The sequence below is a fragment of the Thunnus maccoyii genome, chromosome 20 (genome assembly GCF_910596095.1).
Source record: "Thunnus maccoyii chromosome 20, fThuMac1.1, whole genome shotgun sequence".
In the NCBI taxonomy this organism is placed as follows: domain Eukaryota; kingdom Metazoa; phylum Chordata; class Actinopteri; order Scombriformes; family Scombridae; genus Thunnus; species Thunnus maccoyii.
The window spans coordinates 23,568,778-23,592,002 of NC_056552.1; the positions used below are offsets into that span (position 1 = coordinate 23,568,778).

The window sequence follows — 23,225 nt, forward strand, 5'->3', positions numbered from 1 at the left end:
TAACCTGTACACAGTAGACTCAGTGCTTGCTAGTCTGTTAGCTTGTTAGCCTGTAGATACTTTGTGTTGCCTGTGGACTTTGGAGATACTCCCTGCTGCAGTTTGGTTGATAGACTACTTTTTTGAATGCCTTTATTTTCTCCAGGTCATTTCTTATTTTGACATGATACAAAATACATACAAGTTGATTTTTCTTTATTTAATGTAAAAATCAGGCACATGCAGCATCAACAGTTATCACAGTAAGTAAATAAAAAACAAATTGATTTCATGAGTTATCAGCTTTATTTAGCACACATCTTTATATCCAGGATGCATAATGAAGCATAAATGTATTTACTACCACTTGATAAACACATCTGGTTAGCGTGTCCTGTAGGGTTGCTACCGGTCCCGTAAAATACGCAAACGTCCTTTAATTGAAAACTAAAAGACATGTTCTGTGTTATGTGAAGTGCTTTGTCACATATTTTTGGAAATCAATTCGGTGCAAGTCTATGGGAAAGAAATATTACAAGTTAAGACTATTAAGACAGGGTGATTTGTATGAGATGGAAGGAAACCCTCCTCTGTTATCCCTCAGGCTGTCTGTCATGTTATTTTCCACTACCCAGAGAATGCACTTCTCATTGGTGGTGAGTGACAGCATTGTGATATGACACTTAGCTGACAAAAAGCTGTCATATGTGTAGTTGTCCGGCAGGTGACAAATATCAATGGCCAAAAAGTCCAGTGGGAAATTGCCAATTGCCAAATAAATACATTTCTTAATAGTATATTAAATGGCCTAATATTGTGTGACCTATAAGATACGTTGCCAAGACAACTTAAATATATGCTGTTTCATATCATTTAATTATAAATTTAATTTATATTTAGTTTAGTCAGAAAAAGATTAAGAAGCATGTGCTCAATTGTTAAAAAATAAATAGTATGGGAGGTGAAAGCGGCTTTCTTTCTGACAGGCATGGTGGGGTCTGGTTGGGGCTACTTCTGTGTCAGTCACATACACTCCTCAGAAAGGACGGGGTTTTTTATTCATTATATTAATCATTCCACCAGTTAAACCCCACTGTCACCTTTCCAAGTGAAGAAAATCCCACCAGATGACAAGTTCCCCAAACGTGCCAAACACACTCTGACAAACAAACCATCAAACTAACTGCCAGGAGAGAAACTGACAACAAATAAGGGAAATAAAAATACCAAATCTCCGCCTGGAAGCAGGTCTCCGTACTGGAGTTCCCCACCAGAGAGACTCCCTGCCCCAACATGCACCGCGCAGGCTGACCCGCAGTGGTGACATTTCATGTCTGTGACATATTCTACACATATAGACATTGAAACCGCGTGAGATGCACTTCTCATGGGCTGTGTGGCTGCTCTAACCTGTTAACATGGGCACCAAAATGAAAAGCAAGAGGATCCGCGACGCACACGCGCTGCTCACACAAACTGTGTGTCCGAAGTGTAATGTTTGCCCAGCTTGTTTCTCTGATAACTTAAGATACAGACATTCAGTAGGTTTTTACCGTGGGGCGAATTATCCACAGAGGTCTCCTCTCCAAAACAAACGTACACGGGGAATAAAACTGTGAAAACAGTGAGTAAAGCAGTTTCATGCTAAAAATCAGTCTTTCTCCGACGCTGTTTGGTGGATACGGGACATCCAGTAGGGGCTGCTAGCCGAGCTGCTGCTAATGTTTGCTCAGCTTGTTTGTCTGATAACTTAAGATCCAGATATCCGATGACTAAAATCCTTCATCCGGTTAAAAGATATAGTTAAAAACAACCAAGATCTATAAAGTTTATTATTTATAAATAGTAAATTGCTGCTTGCAAGTTAATCATGTATTCATGGTCCAGAGTTAGAGACAAAAACATATCCCAAAAATACTGCTGCATCTAAAAGGAAATGTTTCTTGAACAGGTAATTACAGCTGCTTGATTTCTTTACTGCATATTTTCAAATTTCTCAGTCAGTTAATAGTAACAGTTAAGCATTTTTGCTCAATTCGCAAAACACTAAGAGTAAAATTGCCTATTTTTTGGCCCACATGTGTCTGCTTTCCATTCAGCTTTTCTGTTAGTTTGGGTTGATGTGTGGGTTTTTCTGTGATGGATGTATTTTTATGTATGCTTGATCTTGCATAGAAACTCAATATAGCTTTACGACATGCCATCCAAAAAATATAAGTTGGTGATATCCTGTTCATAACAGTATTCTCTTCAGTATTGAGTGAATAAAACAACAGAAATCGAGGAGTGAGGCAGTGAAGAGGGATAGAGACAACACTGAATGTATTAACAGACCAGCAAGTTATGGAGGGTTGTTTTTAATCCCTTTGCCTGGTTTCATTAGAGTGTGCTGTCATTCGTCCTTGATCACTGGTTGTCATGGAGGGTATAAGCCAATCGGCTCTGTTCCATTCTCCAACATGCTGGGATCTTAATGGAATGATTCACTCAGAGAGAGACAGACAGACAGAGAGAGTGAGAGACAGTCACCGACAGAAAGGTTGCAGAACTCGCAGAACCCCTCTGGGTGACACTGAGATAGTAAGATGGGTGTGTGGCATCACAGCATGGCCTTAATGGCCTCGACTGTTGTGAAGTGTGCAATCAGACAGAGTTGAATACATTTCCTTCACGGGTCGTGAAACAAATCTGTCCTGTGTCTCCCAGTGGTTCCTGACATTAACCAGCTTTGATTATTCTGATCTTCAAACACCATTTAAACCAAGCTGGAGAAACATGGACGTTTTCACACCAGACCAAGAAAACAAATGATACATTTGAAGAATACTGACCTCTAGCCTCATCAGTGACATCAGCACTCTGTACCTCACACAAAGCCTTTCCTATGCAAAGGTAAGTGGCAAAGTCAAAACATTACACTTTACCTGTAATTAAGCAGCAGATTGTATGTTCAAAGGCAGGTTCATGATCCCACAGCTGCCTACTGTGTGTCTGGAATAATAAAACATTTGCAGAGGGTGCAACCAACATTTAAATCCAGTACGTCCGCAGTACTTACATTTTGGATTTAAATGTTGATTTCACACCAGACAGGCATTTAACTTCCTGAGCACACAGTAGACGTCTGTAGGATCGTGAAAATACCTTTGAAGAAGAAATGTGCTGCTAGATAACTGATAAAAAAATTTACATTTTGACTTTTACTCTAAGTTTGCTTAGTATACAGACCTGTCATCCAGTGTGTGGTCCTGTATTTATTCAGTCCTTCAGTATTGCTTCTTTGTAACACTAAATTAAGTTGTTGGTGTTGTGGGAAAATCTTCTAATGGGCCAATAAATCTTCAAAACTCAAAATTTATAAGAGAAAGACTCAATGAAATACATTGGAAGCGGTTAGAGTTCAATGTGAATAGGTTTACTCTGCATCAAAAGCGATACAAAGCAAACTGAGGCCTTGATCCAAGGATAAAGAACCTAATGGCAAAAAATCATAAAACCTCCTAATGCAGAGCTTATTTTCTAAACTCCACCTCGCTTGACCTTGACACTTTGGTAATAATCCAGACATGATTCATCTAAAAAAAAAAAAAAAAGTGTCTCAAACTTCTCTAACATGTATCAATTGTACCTGACATTTTCCACATTTCTCACAATACACATGGCTTAGTGGCCTTCAATCATTGCACACAGAAAATCAAAATGTGATATTACTGATCATCCCCTTCCCAATTCCCCTGGGAACTGTCTCTTATTGACATAAATATCATCTTTGCACAGTTACAAGCATAATCGTTTGTTGGGGACATCTGTCTCCACCATATTGGTGGATAGTCATTACAAGTGGGGTGTATGGTCTTAATGTCCTTCCCCAGCTTCAGTCTGTCCTAAACAGTCTTTTCATATGACAATGAAAGCGATCCACTTCTCCCAGCTGTCTGCTTACTCCACTAATGATTGTCATTTGGACGGGACAGTCCAGCAGTGGGTGTTCATAATCCTCCCAGGAAGTGTCAGGATACCGCTTCATATGAACCTTGGAATGGCAGGTCGCTGTTTATATGCCTGACAGCCGGCCACAGCATCTGATGGGAGATAACGGAGGGGATCTGCTGTTTAGGAACAACAGGATCAATAATGTCTTTTCTGATGGGACTTAAAGGGAGCGGAGAGGTGGAATGAGAGGAAATACAGAGGGAGGGAGGACTGAAAGTGAAAACAAACAAATTTAGAATGTAGGCCAAGAGAGTTACAGCCTTGGCTGTTACTCATAATACATCATTAGTTAATATCAGGCTGGCAGCTGGGATAATTATTACTGTTTTGTCAGCCAAAGGGGCCGACAGAGAGGCTGTGTCAAAGTATAATCTCACCCATCAACAGCATGACATCAGAAGTTACAGACACTTTGGAAAAGAGGGTAACAGAGCAGATTTAGCATGGGCCTGAGGCACGCCTTTAAAGCTAGTCTCCTTTATTTTTAGTTTCTTCACATTTACTGTATAACTGTATCACATATCTTCTTTCTGCTTCTTGCAGCACTTCAGTCATTGCTGTGACTGAAATATTGAAACAATAGAATTCCCATTTGCAGGTCTGCTTTTAATCAATATCCTCAATGCCCCTTAACATAGAGACATTCCTGAATAATTGAATGATGCTAAAGGTTTGTGCTATAGACATCAGTTTCCATTTTTTCTAACTTTGTTTCTGAAAAATCCATTTTTCAATGGGAGATGAATCTAAATAAATACATCAGTTTCAGCTAGAGAAGCCAGTTAGAGGCATTTATCGGAGCAAATTGATATTCACATTTCTTATTGACTCAAGACAGTGGTCATATGGTATAAGATACATACAGCATATACAATACTATATAGTTTTGTCATTATTGTTGGACTCGGCATGAATGTGGTGCAACAAAATTATTGAAACACAGGTATAACAATCTTTAAGAAGCCACCTAATTTACATATAACTTCTGGTTATCCGACTCTAATAACAAAATTAATTTCAACATAATTAGATGGTTTTAATAATACTTTGCCCTAATATTCTTAGTGCTTGAATTCAGTGATGTAAGCTAGTAATGACAGATTTTATTTACAGATAATTCTCCTAAAAAGACACAGAACTGATCATCAAAGATAATGTATTAAAAGACAGCTAACTTTATAGTAAAGGTAGAAAAGTAAAACATTAATTATTGAGTTTAAAGATTCATTGTTGACATGCGAAATAGTTTTGAGTTTTTTGTGTTTTTTTAAGGTTTGTGCATTGATATTATCCAAATTACATCGCTTCTTTTCTTTGGTAGAGATGATATGCATTTATATATAAAAGCTGATTTTTGTGTTAGTCTCTGTCAAGCTGATTTAAGTCATGCAGTGAAAAATCTGACAACACCACCCACACCCTCTCCCCGTGGCACAAAAAGCCCTGTCATCTACAGAACGTCCACACACACAGACTGGAACAGCACTAATGATACACATGAGTTAGTTTAGTTTAAGGTACAGTATGTAAACTTCTTATAAACTGCCACCAAGTATCTGCTTAATCTTCCAAATTCACCGTGACACTATATATACTCTACTGAGTTTAATTTCTGTACGCTCTGGCTGCCTCCCTCAGAACTCAATAACCCTCTTTATCTGCAACACATATTGAGTACCTCCCCGCATTTTTATTATCAGAACACTTTGTCACGGCAATTGGGAGCAAACACAGCATCACACTTTCTGAATTCATCAAAAATCTACCCAGAATCCAAAAGAGAACTGATATAAACTGCTGGGTGTGGAAGCATAAACACACGCACCAGAGTTTTCAGCTCAATGATTGGATTTTTTTTTTTTTTTTTTTTTTTTAATGCACCTTGAATTCTCTGAATCATTTTAAACATGTTTGGCTTTTTGGGAAACTTTGGGGACTGAACTGAATTTAGAACAAAGTTCTGTAGGATGGAGGGATGCTCAGCTAAGATGGCAGCAGCTAAGATGTTTAAGATCACCGTAAACTCCATCAATCCTGTTCACAAGGAGGGCGTTGCTACCCTGCCATAAACCACAATCTGACTTTTATTTGAAAACCAATAATATTAATAATAGTTCCCATAAAGTCTAAACAACAGTAAATGGAATTATAGTGGAAAGTTGAAGTGCGACATTGTATTAGTTACAATGATAAAACAGATTGTGATTTGTGTCATAATTCAGTTTTTCTTCTGTACCATGAAATAATTCAACATTCTAGTGCAATGTACAATGGCCCCTAAGGACAAAACACACAAAAAAATCCACAGTGCGTCCACACAGTCATTTTGTGCAAGAATGTATTTAAAAGTTGATGTGAAGCTTATATGAGGCTTCAGAAGTCTGAGTTAGTCATATCAGTCTTTTTAGCATCAAATTCCCTCTTTGTGTTTCTTCAGACACTGTTTCCCTGTTGAGCTGCGGTGGAAGTATAGTAACAAAAAGAGACTTTGGCACTAAAAAGACTGTAATGTTGACCGATATCTACTTAATTTGACTCATTTGGATGCTGAAGCTTCATATTAGCTTCAGATAAACTTTTAAATACATTTTTTCACAGAAGGAGGACTGTGGATTTTGTCCCTCATCACTTACATTGTAAGTGCATTATGAAGGGATCTTCTAATGGTCAGTATGAACAAGATGAATGATTACAGCAAGAAAAACCTATTTCAATGTTCATTTGGGCATCTGACTGATGTTTTAAGACAGACTTGAAAAATTGTGAACCCGTCCTTTAAGGAAAAATCTAAATCCAAAAATGCTACAAAGTGTAAAATACATACAAAATTAAAACATTAAGAAAAATGCAAAAAAAAAACCCAAAAACTAAAACACATACAAAAAGTAAAAACATCCTGTTTCTTCTTCAAGAGAAACAAAATTCATCTCAAACTAGCCCACTGTGTCTTTGCCGTTAAAGAAGTCAAAGAAGTTAAAGAAGTTAAAGAAGTCATCACTCTCACTTTAGTATTTGTTGCATTTCTCTTAATGTTTGTGTTTGCGCTTCTGCATGTATTTTACAATTTGTAGCAGTTTTGGATTCAGAGCAAATTTCCTTAACCTTTGTGCTTTTGCACTGATGTGTGTTTTATCCTTAAAGGAACTGTAGAAATGTGATATTCTGGCACACAAATTAAAACACCTTTTAATAAGTCTTACACCTTACTGTATGCTTTTGAAGTACTGTATTCTTAAGAGGAAATATGCAGATGAAAACCATAAGAGTTTGACAGAATGGCTCAAGGCGGTGGATGGGATGATGCTGGGATCCTGGGTGCAGTGAAATTCAATCCCTCACAGTGAGACAAATTGTTCCATTAGCGACTCGCTGTCCTTTCAATTTTTCAGCCTGTTGATTAATAGCTAAAGAGCACTGTCTGTCACAACGGGAGTCTAACTTGGCATGTCTTCCCGGCTACTCAGCCAAGGCCCCCTATAATGAGCCTGTGCTCTCGGCGCCCAGCAGCAGATTGCTTTGATGCTCCTATTTACCCAGCTTCTGTTGGCTCACCATACAGAAATGCACAAATCCACCCACTCACCCCCACCCCACCCCGCCTGAAAATTAGAACACTACACTCGTGGTAATGGAAAAAAATGAGATAGTGCCATCACAACAAATGAAAATCAGCGTGATATTGTCACTCACTTTAATGTAATGCAGTAAGACGTGCATTTCCAATTTCCATCACCTCGTGGTTAAAGTTCTGTTCCTATGGCTTGACTGGGCTTATCAAGAGCTTATACTTAGTAGATGGGCGAACACATAGAGCTGAATATTTCACCCGAAAGGATGAAATAAGAGAATGGCAGCAAAAATCAATTGGCTCTGGCCTAGACGTTCAGTAATGCCTCAGTGTCGGGGTGGAATGCTAATGTTGTTCTTTCTCTTGATCAATGCCCTGTGGAGACGGACAGCCAGATTTTTCATTCTCTCTTTCCCTCTTTTGACTGTTTTTTTTCTCAACAATTCACATTTAAATTGCAGACTTTTTAGCTCTAAAGGTGCTTTTGCTCATTTTAACTTGAACCTTATTTTACTATTATCGAAAAAAATGTGCAAATGTGACATAAATGTAGTGATGTTCAGTGCCAATGTAAGAAAAAGCTGTGCCCTGTAGGCTATGTAGCTCAGTGGAGAGTGACAGACTTTAATGCTGAAGACCTGGAGTACCCGTACCGTGACAGACCTGCAATTTAACTTCCCCCTTTTATTAACTGTGACCTCTCAATAGCAGTAGCCATACTGTAATTGCCATATGCAGATCTTGTTCAAAGTTATACAAAGATACAAAATCCAAATATTTTGGCAATGAACAAATTAAAGGGGTATTCCAAACATTTAGCACTGCACTCCATACATTTATGCGACTCACAAGAGACAGATTAAAATATAATTCAAAATTAAAGCAGAAGAAGCTGTTATATCCTGACTTTTAGTTCCTTGTATGATTTAAGCTTCAAAAATACTGGATCCTACATCCTATTTCCCACAACCCTGTCTCCTAAAGCTTTTGGTTGTATAATATTCAATTGTTTTGCCAAATATGTTTGAAGAGACCTAATTGCTGCCTGAATTGCTACATATTTCCAGTCTAGTCAGCGTAATGTTCTTGTACACAGGGCTTTGACCCCCAGAGAGCAGGATTTGCTTCCTGTACCCTGTGCGTGATTAGTTTTAGGGGTTTAAACACTGTGGATAGGGTAAGATTGTAATTTTGGTTAAATTTTCAAAATGTACACATGTGTCTTGTGTGTCAATTCAGCGTCAATTGTTTCAGTATGTAACTTACACCATATTCTTTCCCTAACCAACTAATTTCAAAATGCTTAAACATAACCATAGAAATTTCAGCCATGCTTTAGTTGCCACAATATTGTAAGAAAACAAATACGTTGTCAGTGAATGTTTGGCAGATACAGTATGTTAAGAATCAATGTTTAGTATTAATGCATTGCTCATTATGTTGACAGAAGAAGCTGCAGTTTAATATTTAATATGGGTTGTCTGTAACAAAATCATATGATCTTTTAAAGCCCACTGATGTGTCATCATCATTTTTTAAAGCAAAAGCGGCACCTCACAGTTTTATTTTGGAATGCATTACAGTATAACATCAGTCACAAAACACTGTGACCATTATGATGTGATTTACAGTAAAATTATGGCTGAGATAGCATAAGTCCAGTGCAATCATATAAATAGCTTCACCACACATTTTTTATTGCTTATTTCTATCATCATTATGCTAATCAGCTGTTAAAAACCCCACTCTATCTGCCACTGGCTGCAGATGAGTGATGCTGTGTGTTCACATCCTGACCCCCGTGCACCTTCCAGACAACAATATGATTTCCACAAGAAGCATCATTCTCTTTTTTGAGCTATTGTTGTCATGCTTCACTATGATTGGCTGTTTCAGAGCTATGAGAGCAGTAACTGGCTGACAGTATATTTATTAATCACCACACCCTCTGATCTATATCCACCTTCAGCCGGCCCTTTTGCACTTATGCAAAATAGCAGTTTCGGTGGGAGACACCCAAACAGTCTGTGCACCCAAGAACTACCACACTGCACTTGTCGTTGCATTTGTGCGATTGAAAGAGGGCCCATTATGTTGTTGTTTTCACGGGCTGAATAGTACAACTCATGACTAATAAACTGACCTTTAATGAAGTCACTAAATCTATGAGTGTAAAACACATACTGTAATAATCACCCTGCTCAGTCAAGAAGGAAACATGCAGATGTGAGCATAAGAATAGCTCTCAATTTCCTGTGTCCAGTCCAACAATGAAGAATAGATCCTGGGTCTAATTTGCTCTCTCTCTCTCTCTCTCTCTCTCTCTCTCTCTCTCTGTCACACACACACACACACACACACACACACACACACACACACACACACACACACACACACACATAATAGCAGCGCAGTATAGATCCACTACACTGCAGCTGCTATAATCCATCAGGAATGAAAAATGTACAATAAATGGGTTGTGTGTCTCAGTCTGTCTGGTACATTGTAAATATCATCATCATCATTTCATTTCATTTATTTAAAACCTTTGAGGGAGAACCCTCATTTTCAATGGTGCCCAGGTACAGACATACAATAAATGCAGACACAACTAAAATGAAATAGCAGTAAAAGAATACATGGCTATGTCAGTTAAAAACAAGGTAAAATGAACAATGCTAAAAAGTAAAAGTGTGGGAATTAACAGTGAGACAAATAAATAAATAAATAAAACAATGAGAATAAGAACAATTAAAAAAATTAAGAGCAATGAAAGTTACTATCAATAAAATTAGCCATTGAATCTTGAAATTGACCCGATGATATTACAGTTTTTCTCAATTGCTAAGACACGTTTCTTGAAATTATGCTCCATTTCCATAAACTCTGAACACAAATGCATAACTGCACACTCATCTTCACAAACTTCAAACTTCCATGTCAAAACCAAACTCTTCATTGAAAACCATATAATCTAACATCTAAACCAAACTTTGCCTTCACACATCACACAAATCAATTATCATCAAATACACAAACACTACAAAACAGCCATTACACACTGGTGAGATCAACTCAAAACACGACTGTAAAAACCTGTTACTGCAATGAATAATGGCACTTATGGTTTTCCCCCAGAACAACCTCTTTACATGAGGAACACAATGAAAAGACACAACACACATTAATTCCTCAATCTAATGTAGTAAAATAAACTGAGTGAAAAAGTAAATGTACTGTAAAAATATGCAACTGATAAAGAACTTATAATACAGTAAAATATTATCCATGTATTTACCAACATAAAGGAGTTAAAAAACAGTTTGGACATAAAGAAAGAAATCACATTTATTCTGCCTCAGGTCTTTGTGGATCCATTATTCCAAAACAAGCAAACTGACCCATGACCCTGTTCTCTATGATTACTATGATTATCTGTGATCATATTGAATGCCAGTTCTTTCAAAATGAGAACATGAGTAAAAACAGGGGAATAGTGTTTATAGTATTGGGAAATAGGTCTGTGTTTTGGTAGATGGCATCATGGTTTGGGATGTTTAGTTAATAGGCCCAGCTATAGTGTGTAAGCAATCGTGAAAAACTGTAATGAGGTCAACTTGAAGTTTTTTTGAAGCATATTCCCAGTATGTGGGGCACAGTAACAGAAAGCAAGTCTTCCTAACTCTATGAATTTTTGGTATTTGCAGGGTGAGCCATGTCTGTGAGCGGGTACAATAGCTACTAACATTCCAAGAAAGCAGGGCTGAGAGATGGGGGGGGGGGGGGGGGGGGGGGGGGGTTGTTGTAAAATAGCTTTCTAAATAAATAAAAACAAATGCTCCTCACTGGTAGAGCATGTGGGTGCAATATGGATGTCTAATGGAAGCAATACCTAAGCGGATGACAGTGGTGACATGTTTCATGTTTCAGATGAATGACACGTGCAGTGTGAAGATGTGTGACCACGCTGCTGCCTTTTGCATTCTGATGACTCTACTCACTCTCCGGATTTTTAAACGATTGTTTCCATGATTTCCCCGATGACAACTAAATGGAAAAACCTCCCTGATTGATTGCCACAAAATCCAGGCACTTACAGGCTGGCACGAGCTGTCACCCACAGATAAACTGTTCTTACTCGCCTGAAATGAAAATCTACCTGACAGACATCAGCGGGGTATGAGGACATTTCTGTGCAGAACAGCATGCTTTTTAAAAGCATTTTAAAAAATAGATACTGTTAAAAAAAAAAACACCAGAAAAAACACAACTGTTGAACAGCAAGTGTGATTTAAGTTGGACGAGAGTGGCTGGCAATCAAATCAGTGAGACAGATGAAGAAAAGAAAGAAGAAAATCTCATCCTCTCTCCTTAGTAGGAGTCCTGAACTGTTTTGCAAGAGAATGAATAATAAAAAGCTTCAATAAAATATGGATAAAAACTCAAAAGGGAGAGACTTTTAAAGAGTTGGAAATCCAGTGTGTAACAAGACTCTCAGTGAATAAAAATGGTTCAGTTGAGGAGGCTTGTGGGAGCAGTGGCTCAGCCTGTATTTCTAATGACATTAGTGCTGGCAGGCAGCTCGTCTGGTGGGTAACATTCTAGCAAAATTATTGTCAGGTTGTAATCTGTTAGCAATAGAATCCACAAAGCTGATCAAGTACAGTCAAGTAATGCAATTTCTGTCAATTACTTAAGGAATAACTTGCCTCTATCCTCAAAATCTTTTTATCTTAATCAAACATAAGTTTAAAGATACACTAATCAACATTTTTATATCAATGACTTAGTGTAATGTAAAAGGGGTCGCTCATAGCGATGAACCCATAGAGAATTATCAACTGACTCAAAAAACAAATAACCTGATTTTAGCTAGCTGCTAGTTAGTAAGCTAGTAACACAACAGAGATTTCTCATGAAATTACATGAGTCATGAAAACAATCAAGCAAGCAAAGTTTTGTTTTTTTTCCAAAACAACAGTTTATTGAACTATTTTACCAGAGCAAATTACACAACCTTCCACAGAGACAGGATAATTGCACACTGGTAACACATTTTGGGGGCTCATAATATGAAAAATTCAGGTGTGACTAATAGTAAACATCAGTGGTAATTGCAAGTGGAATCATTAGCTCTGCTACAGTAATATCTTCGGCATATTCCATTTTATATGGCCAATGTCAATGCTATGTTTACAGCTGCCCTCAAGGGGCCAAAAATCAATTAATGCAGGTTTAAGTGGTGTAAAGCCACTTTTTTCATAATATTATGTAGCCTACATTTAGTCAGCAATAATTAATGTTAATAATTGACATTATGATTTATATCAAATTTCTTATTAGTTTATGATCTTATGTCAGTCTCCATTCTGGGTCACTATGATGATGCCCGTTTAGGTCAGTTTCTCTGGTCGGGTTTAATTTGGCTGCTCTGAGTCATGCTTTCAACTAAGTGTCCAAGGCAACATCATTAATCTACCAGCAGATGGAGAGGTCATGTTTACTGGCCACAGTGAGATGTGTGTGTCATTCTCAGCAACAAATCAGCCTCCGTGTTATGAGTCACACACCAGGCAAACAGATATTGCAGAATGAGGGATCACTTGGTATATACCATTTGTAACCGAACATCTGATAGTTCACCGGACAAGGAAAAGTCTTGCTGTTGGGGAAGAAAGTTATTTAGCAGGAGTTGCATATCATGTTTTGACTTGAATTTAATGATCCATAGGGCAGATTATTTGTTTATTTCTGAACACTTCCTGTATTTAGCTGTACTTGGTATGCTAGAAGTACTATCCCTAAATTCTTTTGTTTTGTAGTATTAAACACTTGTTTCCAGAACTCTTCATCATTTTAAAACAGTCAAACTGACAGATGCAGTATGATGGCGATTGTTTTTTAATTGGGTTTTAGATTGATCTTATTTCTCAATAGATGGGCAATTTGTTATGGAGCGCCCGGAAAGAAATTGACTGGATCAGAAAGATCGGCGTGGCTGCTCTGCCATATTAATTGCATGCGTAAACTTGCCCTTAAAGCCACTGTGTACCAAAGCTTTATGGATTAGTTTGCTGTCAGGGGATTAGGTCTTGACTGGCCTTAAAAACATTTGTATATTAATAAGTAATTGTGCCAGCTTGGCTTCAGTCAGGACCCAGTATACATACTGAATTATAACGACATAAATAAATCAAAGGAAGTAGGTTACAGGCAAGACTGGATGCTTTGTTTGGTCTTAATCCAACCTAAGGCACCTTAGGAGTGTACTGTCTCAACACTCACCTCCCAGGCATCCTAATGAGCATCAAAATGTCACAGACAGCTGAGGAGAGGATGGGAAACCACAAAAAGCTGCTGGTATATCCACATTTAGTATGCATCAGAAGTTCCTTCATTTATTGGGGGAGCCTTCTATTTTTGAGAGAAGGTTAAGGGAAGTGGACAACTTTTTTTTCCGTTGGGGTCTCCCATTCACTTTGAGAAATTTCTGAATTTATTTGATATATTGAAAGATAAATGTTTTATGAATTACTTAGCCTTTTGCTCCATCATGCGGTAAACATAGACATAGCTGCTTGTCCGTACAGTCTAACGTTCGGCTTCACGATAATCAGGGTGCTATATGGTCTATATAGGCTATTCCTGCCTCTGCCAAGTTACTCTTATCCCCAGTGGGACAAAAATTCTGACTCATTGTGATTTATGCTGCTTCACCCACAGACCATAGAAAATACCTAAAAATGAAAATATATAATATATAATGTATATTTTAAAAAAATCTAAGTGAAACGCTGCAACGTAAGAACAGTGTCATTAGTGCAAACAACGATAAAATCAAAAATGGACTTTCACTGTCAGCGCTCATGTGACAATAGAGATGACACCCCATCTAGGCTACATGATGACTCGGTAAATGGACCAGGCGTGTCCTCCTTCCCTGCTCGGAGATTTGCAGATATGTGTGAAAGAGGGGTATGACAACTCCATAAAACTGAATTGAATTGAATTGAATTGAATTGAATTGAATTGAAAATTGAATTGATTATTGGCAGCTCCATGGTGAGAAACGTGAAGTTAGCGTTTCTCACCATGACCATAGTCAAATGTATTCCTGGGGCCAGACTGGGCGACATAGAATCCCTTTTAAAACTGCTGGCTAAGGATAAGGACAGATATGGTAAAATTATCATTCACATCGGTGGTAACCACTCCCAGTTATGCCAATATACAAAGACAATGTCAGACTCCATAGTTTTCTCAGGGACCCTGCCTAATCGGACCAGTGTTGACATGCATAGCGGCATGTCATCATTTAACTGCTGGCTGTCGAGGTAGTGTCCAGCAAATGACATGGGCTTTATAGAAAATTGATGGACATTCTGGGGAAGACCTTGTCTTATTAGGAGAGATGGCATACATCCCACTTTGGATGGAGCTGTTTTCATATCTAGAAATATGGCTGATTTTATTAGACCAAAACCATGACAACCCAGAGTTTAGACCAGGAGGCAGAGCTGCAGGCCTACACGCTTCTCTGTGCTTCCATTAGAGCAGTTGCTCACCCAAAACCACATAGAAACTGTGTAGTACATAAATACATATGTACATAAAAATCTAATAAAAATTAATACCACCACTGCAATAGTACTATAAAACAGGAGAATTAAATGTGGACTCAAACATTAGATCTCTGTCATCTAAAGCTGTATTAATAAACAATCTAATCTCAGATTATCATATTGATTTGTTGTGTTTTACTGAAACCTGGCTATGTCATGAAGAATATGTCAGCCTAAATGAATCCACTCCCCCCAGTCATATTAATACTCATATTCTTCAAGACACCGGCCAAGGAGGTGGAGTTGAGGCCATTTTCAACTCAAGCCTATTAATCAACCCTAAACCTTACCTTAATTATAACTAATTCGAAAGCCTTGTTCTTAGTCTTTCATACCCAACCTGGAAAACTTTACAGCCAGTTCTATTTGTTATAGTGTAGATAGATAAAGTAATTATAGTAGGTGGTTTTAATATTCATGTGGATGTTGATAATGATAGCCTTAGCACTGTGTTTATCTAATTATTAGACTCAATTGGATTCTCTCAGAGTGTAAATAAACCCTCCCACTGTTTTAAGCACATCCTCAACCTTGTTCTGACATTTGACATCAAAATTGAGCATTTAATAGTTTTTCCACAAAATCCTCTTTTATCAGATAGTGCTGTGGCTAAATATAAGAAAGCATTTCCATCAGCATTGAATCCAGTGCCATGTCTCAATACAACAGAGGACTCCTACACTGACTTAAGTCCCTGGCATGCTAATGACACTCAAATCCATTGCCCCTTTGTAAAAGAAGATAATAAAACAAAAGAGAATAGCGCCATGGTGTAACTCCCAAACCTGCTAATTAAAGCAAACATCGTGAAAACTTGAAAGGATTACTTATCTATGTATTCCTATAGCTCTCAGAAGTAACAACTTCATGAGCTTCTTTAATGATACAGTTCTATCTATTAGAAACAAAATTCATAACCTCCTGCCCTCAACAGGCACCGAATTATCCCCAAACATAGGAACCTTAGAAACAGCTGTAAAACTTGACATATATTTAGACTGTTTTTCTGAAATCGACCCTCCTGAACTAACTTCGATTTCTTCATGTAAACCATCAACCTGTCTCTTAGACCCCATCCCCACTAGACTGCTTAAGGAAGTTTTACCCTTAGTTAGCACTTCTTTACTAGATATGATAAATCTGTCTTTATTAACAGGTTAGTACTGCAGTCCCTTAAAGTAGCTGTAATTAAACCTCTTCTTAAAAAGCCTATTCTTGATTCAGGGGTTTTAGCCAACTATAGACCTATATCTAACCTTCCTTTTCTCTCTAAGATGCTTGAGAAAAAAAGATGTGTGACTGTATACATAACAATAGTTTATTTGAGGATTTTCAGTCAGGATTTAGAGTGCACCCTAGCACGGAGACATTACTAGTGAAAGTTATAAATGACCTAATTGCATCAGACAAAGGACTTCTCTCTGTACTTGTTAGATCTTAGCGCTGCATTTGACACCATTGACCAACACATCTTATTACAGAGACTGGAACATTTAATTGGCATTAAAGGAACTGCATTAAACTGGTTAAAGTCTTATTTATCAGATCAATTTCAGTTTGTACACATTAGCGATGAATAGTCCATGCATGCAAACATTAGACATGGAGTTCCACAAGGTTCTGTGCTTGGACCAATACTATTCATGTTATATATGCTTCCTTCAGGTAATATTATTAGGAAACACTCCATACTTTGTCTGTACTTTGTCCATACTTTATGCTGATGATACCCAATTATATTTATCAATGAAGCGAGATTAAAAAAATCAGTTAACTAAACTTCAAGCATGCCTCAAGGATATAAAGACCTGGATGACTTGCAATTTTCTGTTTCTAAACTTAGACAAAACTGAAGTTATTGTGCTTGGCCCTAAACATCTTAGAAACACATTATCTAATGATATAGCTACTCTAGATGGCATTGCACTTGCCTCCAGCACCACCGTAAGGAATCTGGGAGTTATCTTCGATCAGGATATGTCCTTCAACATTCTGTTTCAAAATCATGCAGAAAAAGTAGTCCATGCTTTTGTTAGTTCTAGGCTGGATTATTGCAATTCCTTATTATCAGGCTACTCCAACAAGTCTCTAAAACTCTCCAGCTGATCCAGAATGCTGCTGCTCGTGTACTGACAAAAACTAGAAACTGTCCATGGACACCACGTCTCTGATGACGTGTTGCAGCTCAGCGAGCTTCTTATTAATTTCACTCTTTTCCTTTGCTTGTCTTCTCATTGTGTTTGATTTTGTTATCAGTGTTGCCATTCTGGTCCCTGCAGTATTCTCTGCTTGTTCTGCAAAGTTGTCTGCATCCTTTTGGACCCTCTCACATAGATCTTGCATAGATTTTCTCCTCTTTATAAGTCATGATTTCAGGGTCCAAACACATCATGTTTTGTATGAGGAGTGGAATTCTGAGGCACAAATCCTCAAAAGGGCTTTAGTTTTTCAGATACCCCTACAGGAGGTAGAACAAAACACAGCCATGTATTTTCATGATTTTGATTTTTTAATAAAAATATTTGATACAGCAAAATACAACAAAAAGTGATGGAAGTGATCAATATATTGACTCACCCCACAGGCAAAGAACTGCAGGATAAAACCACTCTGGAGATTAGGGGACATGGGGGGGCTAATAGTGCCCTGATCTTCCCTACACGTGAAAGCAAAACTATAGTGTAGAGACGCTTTTAAATACAAAGTTGTCATGGACAGAAATTTCACACAGACACTTTTTTACCACCACAGCCTGCATGTCTGCAATTGTGATGGTACTCTTTTGTTGAGGCGTACAAATTCCTCAAGAATTTTCAAAGCAAGAAGGACTCCCAGGACTCTGCTCCCCTTCAGTAATCTGTCAAGAAGACCATTTGCCTTCATAGCTGTTTTGGAGCCACCAGTAAAGCCATCTGTTCCAAACTGATTGAGGACTGAATGAACTGCTGCGGCCCTCAGTCCACTGTGAGGGACATAGTGGCTTCATTGTAGTGAAGGACCAATTTTCAGATTTTGCTGTCATGGAAATTGCCTGAAAACACTAAACACATGTGAAATAATACACAAAACACTGCTGGGTTGAAGAATAAAAAGTTATTATTGTACAATAAGGTGACAGAACACGCAAAGATATGCACGGGTTCATCTCACCGAACAAAATCAAACCTAATCTTTTATAGTTGCAGAAGAAACAAAGAAATGATCTGTGGTTGGTCAAATCATACAAACTTATGGATTACCGCCAATGGCAAACAGTCACGAGATATACATTTATAGGCGCATGTGTGTTAACTAAGCCCAAAACCATATGTGGCCTTTGACCCCTTAGCATGTCTTGTTTACTCCAAGACCCAAAGATTTATCTTCTTGGGGATGAAACAGGATGGAGAGGGCCAGTGGGCCTCTCAACAATAACAAAAGAACATGTCTGTCCAAAGGCACACACAGAGAATCACAGAGAAAATGTAATGATCTCACTTCACATTTGTATATTAAAATGATAAACCAATCCTTTGGTCTTTCATTACTTTTACATTGCGATGTAGTGGAAGATGGTCTTGAATTTTTCCTGAAAGTCCAAACAGTCGCCCCAATTTATGGACCCATTGCAGTGCATCATGGACTACACAAGACACTGCACAAGCTGCTTGTGTTATCAAATTAACAAGTGAGGACCAAACAGTACGAACAGTGCCAGTGGTTGGACTTGTGTAAGACAGGCCTGTGCACCAACAAAACTTGCGGACATATTTGCTGCTCCATCATATGTATTTCTCTGAAGCCTATCAAGAGACAAATTCAGACAAAGCAGCACAATTTGGCTGCATTTGCTAGGTTTTGTCCTGTTGTGAACCACACTTCATATAAACCAACAAATTTTTCAACAAGGAATGAGATCATGGTCATTGTAGCAAAGACAGATTGATTCCTGTTCGGTCGTGGTAACATCCTGTGTTCCATAAATAATGATGGAGTATTGCAACAGTGGTTGTGATCTGATTTCAGTGGCTATATCTCTGACGATGGAGTTTGCCATTATGCTCAACATGTAATTTGGGCTTGTGTAATTATTAGCACGTGACTTAAGCCACTCAAAGAACACAGGGTCGTCATCTGATCTCAACTTAAGTAACTGGGAAAGATTTCCATCCTCTGACTCATTGCCTCAGAGAGCCAAACCTTGACTGCCTATGAATTGCACAGAGCTCATGATCTTCATCAAGCATGACCTTGCCTTTTGCTGTCCTGCTGCCAACTCACTAGAAAGCTGAAAATTAATAGGATTTGCTTCTTGGCAATGTGTCGTAATTGCAAGCTTATGAGAATTGCTTTTTGTGTGATCTGTAAACTTCTCCACAGCCTTTTTCATACTTTTGAATTCAGCAGAGATAAATGCTGCATTTGTGTGTTTTGCAAGGGAAGACTTCTCAAGTCTAAATACTTTTGTGCAGTAAAAACACAGGACTCCTTTCAAAGTATGGCTATAGTGAAGCAAAGGGAAATCTTTAAACCATTTCTCTTGGCAATGTAGAGTTTTTTTTAGAAAGTTTTTGAACTGCTATCTGTTGGATTGGGCTGATGTGCCTCAGTTAAGCGCTCCTGCTCTGCCTCAGATTCTCTTCCATCTTGTGCTCCTTCCTTGCCTGAGTACTTTTGTTCATAATTTTATGAGCATTATTCATGGTAAATTGACCCACTCGACCTCTCTCTGGCCTTATGAACCAATGTCTTTTACGTAAGACTTTTTCTTTTTACTAATTTGTGTTTATTGGGTAGAACTTTTGATATATACTCCAGATATTACACATATTTTTCTTCCAAACAAAGGATAAGAAAGATCTTTGCTCCTCACCAGGTCGCTCCCATCATCCGACACTCCCCACTTTAGTCTCTCAGGTCTATCCAAATAGAAGTAGTGGTAATATCTGAATAAATTATCATCTTAATACAGACCCAGAACCAGTTTATCTGATCTCTGACAAACTGCAACCACTCAATCTGAATAAAGAATAGCCTAATGTAGATAAAAATCCATTTATAATGCAACCAGATGTGGTCAGGTTTGAAATGTGTAATCAGTCAGTGTCTACCATGTTACAGGAAGATCACCAATATTGTTTGTATATGTAGCTAGCTACTAGCTAGCTAAATACAAGGAAAGCAAGCAGCAAATTAAAGATGATGTTGTTCTTAGTCCTCTGCATAATTAATGTTAGTGAATTGGGAATTAATGTGTTGAGTGAAGCACAGTGGTGGACTGACTGTGCTCATTTGAAATAACAGTATTCTATGCATGTTATTATTGAATTGCTCTGATGGTTAAAAGGCATGAATATACTGGATGTCTCACCTTTAGGGCAGCTGCTGCACCCATACAGATGTCAACCTCCGTTGGACTGATCCAAAGCCTCTGGGGTCTCATTTATAACCGTTGCATATGCACAACACCAGGCCTGAAAGAGGTGAGCGCCCTTCCCTCGCAAAAGTTGTGATCTATAAAACAAACTTGACGAGAATGTGTGCACCTGTACGTAAACTCTGACCCTTGTGTACAAACATTTTGGAGACAGGGGAAATTGGCAACACAAATGGTGAGGTGGTGAATTGATTCCTCTCACACATTTAATTTCACTTAATACCAAATGTTAACTATAGATCCACTGTATCATAAACATTCAAACCAGCAGTGTCATCTGTACTTGTGCTTGTAGTGAGCTATAGACATGCTGTATGGTGAGCTTGACACTGATTCCAGACCTGCAGGAAGGCCTGTTCTCCATTACAAGGATGTCTGTAAATGAGACCTGACGGCATGCGACATCAACCCAGCAGGCCGGGAAGCTGTAGCTGCAGACTGCAACAGATGGAGGCTCACCGTCACGTCAGGCATCCATAAGAGCGAAATTGGAGAGAGGACCCGTAGGAAGAAAGAAGAGAGCGCAGACGACAAAAGACAGAATCAGCACCCACAGAGTCAGGCACGGACTACACCTGCAGAAACTGCCGCTCTTTTTGTATGAGCTGTACACACTTCCAATTAACATTGGGCCTATCCATCAACAAGGAGAGCCCATTCTTAAGCAAAGTTCCTTTGTACACTCCTGCAAATGTGAAAAATATAGATGCTATTTTAAAAAAAAAGCCAACTTCTTTCTAATACAAGTAAAAAGGATTTGTCTCAATTTGGTGGTGAAGGGTTTCTGAAATGATTTGAAAGCCTTACGTCAAAACTTAACCAAAGAGGGACACATCCACTACATGTGAAGGAGTGAGGCAGGTGCACTTCTACATTTATCAAATGTAGAGTCAACATCAGGGTACATCCGAGCTCATTTGGTTTTAGATATGTGGATACAATGAACTACCTTAAATTGCAAGAGTGCATGTCAGGCGCACATGGAGTAAGAGTGTATCCAATTAAGGACTGAGTCCCACGTGTTATCCGTGAAGGTAGAAACTAGGTCTTGTTCCCAAGCAATCCTTACAGCTGCCATTGACGGGCAATGCAATTTTGAAAGAAAGCTGTAAAAGTTAGACAGTACCTTTTGATGTGGGGTTTACAGAAAGAAATGTATCAACAGGATTGACTGGGGGTACCAGGGGACTAGGGGAATTGGGATGTTAAACAATGTACATAATGCCTAACTTGTAAAAATCTAAAAAAGTGTGTGTTGGGGATGCCAAACGTTTCCATTAATTGAGGAAAACAAGCAAATTGATTATCAAGAAATAGATCACCAATGCATCATTAGCCATTGAGGGAGCGAAAAGATGATTAGCTGCAATTGGACTTTGAAGGGAAAGTTCTGCAGTCCAAAATTCTTCCTGAATTGGGCCCAGATTCGTAGAGAATGCTTTACAACTGGGTTACTGAGAATATCAGAAGCAAGTGGAAGTGCAGTGCCTAAAAGGGCAGGAAGAGAAACTGGGCCACTAGCACAGACCTCCATTGCTACCCAGGCTGGACCTCAGGATTCAAGGTGGAAATGCATCCAATACGTCAAACAGTGAATATTCACTGCCAAGTGAAAGTGGAAATTAGGCAGAGCCATTCCCCCTGCCTGCTTGGGTCTTTAAAGAAATGCTTTCCATAACCGAGGGTGTTTACCATTCCAAATGGAAGGTTATTATTATTATTATTATTATTAAAGAGTCAAGAGCCTTAAAAATGATTTGGGGATAAGAATGGGGAAACACTGGAAAAGATACAGGAACTTTGGAAGCAGTGTAATTTTAATTGAATTTATTCTTCCAATAAGGGACAAAGACAGAGGGGACCATTTAGATAAAATTTGTTTTGCCTGATCATATAGACTGAGGAAATTTGATTTAAATACAATTATACATTCTCTGGTGACACATATTCCTAAATAGTTGAATTGGTCTCTCACCACCTTCAATGGAAGATTTGTATAAGTTTAAGAGCTTCATTATTAAATGTAAAGAGTTTGCTTTTATTTAAGTTAAGCTTATATCCCGAAAACTGACTGAAAGCCTCCAATACAGTGAGGGCTTCTAGTAGGGAAGTGGCTGGTTTTGAGACAAACAAAATTAGGTTGTATATATATATATATATATATATATATATACATATAGCAAGACCTTATGCTTGACTCCTCCCCTCCATATCCTCTGTATCTGCCTGTTGCTACTAATAGCAATCACAAGCAGCTCAATGGCAATAGCGAAGAGGAGCAGGCTTAAAGGGCAACCTTGTCGAGTCCCACGGTGTATGTCAAAATATTTCATGTAATGACTATTTGTTAATACAGAGGCAGAAGGACATGTGTACAGCAGTTTAACCCATGAAGAGAAAACAGGACCAAAACCAAATTTTTCAGGTGTAAAAAAGATTCCATTCTACTCTGTCAAATGCTTTTTCAGCATCCATTGCGGCAAAGCATTCTGACTCAATATGTTTTGGGGAATATATTATGTTAAATAACCAACAGATATTATAAAACAAATGGCGTCTTTTTATAAACCCAGTTTGATCATAGGATATGACAGAGGGAAGAATATCCTACAGTCTGTGCACCAAGACTTTATCAAGAATCTTTACA

At 38.3% G+C, this 23,225-nt stretch overlaps 1 long non-coding RNA gene across 4 annotated transcripts; it reads left to right on the forward strand.

Moving 5' to 3' along the window:
- Window positions 1–19: 19 nt before the first annotated feature.
- On the forward strand, window positions 20–21,579 carry LOC121887063. 4 transcript variants are annotated; one of them, XR_006092895.1, is made up of 4 exons: window positions 20–242; window positions 2,686–2,871; window positions 20,519–20,624; window positions 20,918–21,579. It is a non-coding gene; the product is annotated as an uncharacterized LOC121887063 (long non-coding RNA). The 4 variants fall into 4 exon arrangements; XR_006092896.1 differs by lacking the exon at window positions 20–242 and adding an exon at window positions 1,779–1,930; XR_006092894.1 differs by lacking the exon at window positions 20–242 and having other exon boundaries at window positions 1,779–2,871; window positions 20,874–21,579.
- The last annotated feature ends 1,646 nt before the right edge of the window (window positions 21,580–23,225 follow it).